This window comes from Pelophylax lessonae, assembly GCF_965119305.1.
Source record: "Pelophylax lessonae genome assembly, chromosome: 1".
NCBI classification, from domain to species: domain Eukaryota; kingdom Metazoa; phylum Chordata; class Amphibia; order Anura; family Ranidae; genus Pelophylax; species Pelophylax lessonae.
Genome location: NC_138768.1, coordinates 756,992,635 through 756,998,634, shown reverse-complemented (window position 1 = coordinate 756,998,634; position 6,000 = coordinate 756,992,635). Strand labels below are relative to the sequence as shown.

Genomic DNA, 6,000 nt, shown 5'->3' with positions numbered 1-6,000 from the left:
CAAATTGAGGTAAAAAGTCAATCAGCAGCTCTTTATCACGTGATCAGCTATGTCCAGTCACAGCTGATCACAGATGTAAACAGAAGTCAGTTATCGGCACTCCTTTCCTCATGCTGACAGTGTGAGGAGAGGGGAAGAGAGCCAATAACTGGCTTTTCTAAAAGGGATATTTACACTGATAATTAAGGCATTGATTTATTAATGTTCTGCTTATCAGTGCAGTCCCAACAGTGCCCACCAGTGCTGCCAATCTGTGCCCACCAGTGCTGCCAATCTGTGCCCATCAATGCTGCCAATAGGTGTCAACCAGTGCTGCTAATAAGTGCCCATCAGTGCCCCCTATCAGTGCTGTCTACCAGTGCAGCCTGATCCATGCCCAGCAGTGTCTCCTCATCAGTGCCCCCCAGTGCTGCCTCATCAGTGCTCAATAGTGCAGCCTATCAGTGCCCATCAATGCAGCCTCATCAGTGCCGCCTCTTTAGTGCCCATCAGTGCAGCCTTATCAGCACACATGAGTGAAGGAGAAAAATTACATGTTTGCAGAATTGTATAACAAACTATGAAAACATTTTTTTTTCAACATTTTCGGTCTTTATTCATTTATGTAGCAAAAAAATAAAAAACCCAGAGGTGAATAAATACCACCAAAAGAAAGCTCTATTTGTGTAAAAAAAAAAAAAAATGATAAAAAATGTTGTTTTGATTCTAACTGCTGAACAGTCCTGGGTCTTCTTTGTTATGTTTTTTATTTCCAGATGCACCAAATTCTTCCAATTGGTGAAAGGTCTGGACTGCAGGCAGGCCAGTTAAGCACCTGGACTCTTCTACTGTGAAGCCATGCTGTTGTCATAGATGCAGTATGTGGTTTAGTATGATCCTGCTGAATAATGCAAGGCCTTCCCTGAAAAAATCATCTGGATGGGAGCATACAGTATGCTGCTTTAAAAACTGGATATATCTTTCAGCTGTAGCCTGGTGCTGGGTTACAGCAATATGGAGAAGGAGATATTGCCTTTTACTATTCTCTCCCTCTGCTGAGTTACTGATGTTATGTTTCTATGCAAAGCATTAAGAATCCTGGGAGTTGTAGTTTAAGACAGCAGACAAATAATGGGACAAATATACTCCTTACACTACAGACCCCAATAGGCACTTTGCAGTAGGAGGAGTGAGAGATGTTTTTTTTTAACAGCCAGAGAAATTTCTTCCATTGAGAACTGAGGGGGGTAGAAAGTTAGCACCTCTGTATGAATATTAACCTGCCAGCAGGAGGCTATACCAGGGAAGATCAAATCCTGAGACTGTGAATAAGGACACCTGAGGGCAGGGCAGCGTCTCCTCGCAGAGGTTGACCCCATGACAGAGACGCATCCCTGGAGGCATGTGAATACTGAGGGGGAATCGCCTGACTAAGATACACGATTGAGTCAACCTAAGAATCTTCTCCCGGCGACACTTACTCCAAGGATTGGCTTCTGGGGAGAGTGGCTTTAACCCATTATAGTCTGGGAGAACCTGTCTTACTTTGGAGGGACCGTTAGAGCTATTGGCTCCGAGGACTGGACGACAGACTGTGTGGCTCTCACTTATTTCAATCTGGTAAGAGGCAGTGTGGTCTCTGTGTGTCACTTCCATTCCTACTTAACACATATTTACAATATTTACTATCTGGTAAGCATTTGGGACTTAAGGGTGCTGGTGCTTCATACTATCAGCCATCTGGTGACGGTGTGCACTCCTCAGGGTGATGTAATAGTATTCAACAGTATTATGCTATGGAGTGTCAATATTTCTTTTATATATGACCACCACCTGTGGATGTGAGGATTATCTGAACACATCGATTGAAGGCTGGGTGTACTGATCCGATTTGAGTTTTTGGGCGAACTCCATTCTGCTTTCTGGTAAGGAGATATGAACGTTGGTCTAATCATCTGATACTGGAATCTTATTTTTTGGACTGTGCCTGTCATTTGGATACAGACTTGTTACCATTGTGGACTATCAATATTGTGCTTTATCTGACAGAACAGTGTAAATAGGAAGTGCCGGTTATCGGCATTCCTCTACTCATGCTGACAGCGCCTGAGTAGAGAAGAGGAGAGCCGATAAGCGACTTTCCTGACAGGGGGATCTTACATAGTAGATGAGGTTGAATAAAGACAATAGTCCATCCAGTTCAACCTGTGTAGGTGTGTGTGGCTGTAATCATCTCACATACCCCTGAATGTTCTGATCCTTGAGATGTACGTCTAAGAGTCTTTTGAAAGCCACCATACTTCCCGCAGAAACCACCTCTTGTGGTAGAGAATTCCACAGTCTTGTAGCCCTCACAGTAAAGAACCCCCCACGTTGCCTGAGGTTAAAACACTTCTCCTCTAATCGCATTGTATGCCCTCGAGTCCTCGTGCAATCCCTTCGACTGAACAGCTTTTTTTCTAAGCTGAGATCCCCATTGAGATATTTGTAAATTGCTATCATGTCCCCCCTCAGGCGTCTCTTCTCCAGGGAGAATAAATCAAGCGATTGCAGACGCTCTTCATAATTAAGGTCCTGCAATCCCCTAATCAGTTTAGTTGCCCTTCTCTGGACTCTCTCCAGCTCCAACACATCCCTCCTGAGGACTGGTGACCAGAACTGGACAGAATACTCCAGATGCGGTCGGACCAGAGTTTTATAAAGTGGAAGGATCTGCACTGATAATCGGTGCACTGCTTATCAGTGCAGTCCCATCAGTGATGCCTACCAGTGATGTCAATCACTGCCAACCAGTGATACCTGTCAGTGCCCCCTATCATTGCCCATCAGTGCTGCATATCAGTGAAGGAGAAAACTTACTTATTTACAAAATTTTGTAACAGACACTATGAAAAACTTTTTTTTAGAAATGTTTGGTCTTTTTTCATTTATTTAGTAAAAAAATAAAAATCAGTGGTGATTAAAAAATACCAAAAGAAAGATCTATCTGTCTTAAAAAAAAAAAAAATTATAAAAATTGTGTTTGGACACAGCATAGCATGACCGGGCAAATATCAGCACTGAAAGCTGAAAATTGTCATGTGCAGGAAGGGGGTGAAAGTGCCCGGTAGGGAAGTGGCCCAGTATGCCTTTATACGTGTTCACAATTTTCTACTTTGACTTCATACAGCTGATCAATGCAGCTGTGGACATGGGTCCATAACCTACAATACTGTTGTGCTCAGATCTGAAGAAAAAAACACACAATCTGCTGTATGGATGTGAGCGCAGCATTTGTTTACACCCATGTGCATGAGCCCTAAAGCTATACTATATAAAGCCAGCAGATGATTCAGATGTAACTGAACAGCTCTTTTGCATGACCTGTCCCTTTAATGAAGGATGACATTTCAGGGTCCCATACTTGGATCATCCCAGTGTAGAAGTCCTCCTCCAGTGATCATGCAGGGAGTGGGTGTAGCACACAGTGCTGTGTGTCTGGCCTCCATACAATGGGCTGCACATTGTCCTGAATGGGAGCTGTGTGTATCCAGCCTCCAGTGTACGTGGCAGGGAGGGAGGAGGAGGAGGCTCCAGGCTGATCAGTGGAAGGAGGGAGATCTGCTCTAAGGTAAGAACATTTCCTCTATTTATTTACACTTACATCTTTGTAGGAAAGTCCTGATCCCAGCCTGAGCTCCTCCACACCCTGCACCCTACACATCAACACTGTGCACACATACTGAATACAATGTATCACCCTCCATGGAAGATCAGATCACCAGCTGACAGCAGGCTTCCGAATCACAGGACTAAAATGTAACCATCATGTACAATCAGATCGAATTCTATAATAGACAGTTATGTATAATACAGGAGAGGACTTTTCATGGCAGCACTTTTTGAGTTCTATACTGAAATATCCAACAAGTCATTTAACTTGGACTGTAAGGCTTGGGTGCTATGCACAAAGATACCTGAGGGAGGCGCTGCAAGCTCAAAAATCTCTGCCCAGCACAGCTGTACAGCTGACATGTGTGATGTGACAGCCCACTACAAAGCACTAGAGGGAACATAATAATCTGTATCCATTGAGCACCCCTGTCTGCTGATCTACCAGGACTGCTTTCCCTTTATTTCATTGCTTGTCTAACACCAACAACTACTTTGGAGTTGTTACTATATTCAGAATTATTCAAATAATCAATTGCATGAAATGTAGGATTGGCGGCCATTAGAAAAATGAGTGCCAGTATACCCTGGGGTTGCCACCTCATCCCTTTAATCCAGGACGCATATTAATTACACAGGTTCTGTGGCTGATATAATGCAGATCATAGGCGTGCGCACAGGGTGTGCCAGGTGTGCCTGGGCACACCCTAATCACTCTGGGTGGCGCAGATTCCCCCTGCTTAAACCCCTGATATTTTACCAAAGTCCCCTAATGGGCCTCATAAAAAATGTGTAAAAATGATTTAAAAAAAAAAAAAAAAAGTGTAAAAAAAGAATAAAAAATAATACAAATAATAAATACACCAATCTCTGCCTTACTGACACTGTTCACTGCGCTACTGACACCGTCAGTGTGTATATATATATATATATACACACACACATATGTGTTTGAGCTTTGAGGTGCACACCCTAATGCAATAGGCTGTGCACACTTATGATGCAGATAATGCACCAAGTGAGTTTATTTACCACCTTAATCAGCCTCAGAATCTGTGTACTTAACCGCTTGCCGACTGCCGCAAGTAGATTTACTGCGGCGGTCAGCCCCTGCCAGGCAGAGTGACGTTAATTAACGTCACTAGCCTGGGAGGGTCTGGGGAGCGAGCGCGCGCCCGCGGAGGCGCGCTCCCGCGCGGTCACGGACCCCCCCCCCCCCCCGCGCGTGTGACCAGCGGACCCGATGTCCGCCGGTCACTCGGCGATCGTCGGGGGAGAGGGAGAATGTCAGGCAGCTTGTGTAAACAAGCCACCTGTCATTCTCCTCGCTGTAAAGACACTGATCACACGGATCTACTATGTAGATCCATTGATCAGTGTCCTTACAGCTCAAGCCACAGCCAATCACAGTAGAAAGCACGCCCCTAGGGACACACACAGCCCCTCCCTCCCAAATAAAGTTAACCCCTTCACTACCAGTGTATTTTTACAGTAACAATGCATATGTATAGCACTGATTACTGTAGAAATGTCACTGGTAACCCCAAAAGTGTCAAAAATGTCAGTCAAGGGTCCGATCTGTCCGCCACAATGTCGCAGTACCGCAAAAAAAATCGCAGATCGCCGCCATTACGCGTTAAAAAAAAACAACAAAAATGACAAAAATCTTTCCCTTTGTTAGTAAACGCGATAACTTTTGCGCAAACCAATAAAAATACGCTTTTTGTGATTTTTTTTTTTTACCAAACATAGGTAGGATAAAACAAATTGGCCGAAAATGTTAAAAAATTTTGATTTTTACATTTTTTGGGGGGAATTTCATATAAAAAAAATGTGAAAAATATTGCTATTTTTGCAAAATTGTCGCTATTTTTTTGTTTATAGCGCGTGATCAAAAAATCGCACAGGTGATCAAATACCACCAAAAGAAAGCTCTGTTTGTGGGAAAAAAAGGACGCCAAATTCGTTTAGGTACAGCGTCGCACGACCGCGCAATTGTCCGTTAAAGTCACGCAGTGCCGAATCGCAAAATACCCCCTGGTCTTTTAGCAGGAAAATCCTCCGGGGCTTAAGTGGTTAAAGTGTGTCCTGGTTTAAAGGGATGAGGAGGTAACTCTACAGGGCTGACCCAAGGCATTGTGCTGCCTGGGTCCAAGAAAAAATGGTGCCCCCCCCCCCCCAAAAAAAAATCACAATAAAAGGCTTGCACGTCCATTATAAAATGTACAATATATCCTGTTATCTTCTTCCATAACTCACCACCAGACCGGTCCACCAAACACCCACTGTCTGTCCTCAGTCCTCCTGTCACTCCTGTGTCCGCCGCGGCCACCACCCTAGAAGATCCAGCCTGCCCTGCGTGAGATGGAG

The 6,000-nt window shown here is 44.2% G+C and overlaps 1 protein-coding gene across 1 annotated transcript in view; it reads left to right on the top strand.

Annotated features, from left to right (window-relative positions):
• The first annotated feature begins 3,452 nt into the window (after positions 1-3,452).
• Positions 3,453-6,000, top strand: part of FAM114A1 (family with sequence similarity 114 member A1) — a 45,748-nt gene continuing 43,200 nt past the window's right edge. Inside the window, exon 1 of the mRNA XM_082243405.1 lies at positions 3,453-3,589. The gene's annotated coding sequence lies outside the window, so the exon portion shown is untranslated. The remainder of the gene's footprint in view (positions 3,590-6,000) is intronic.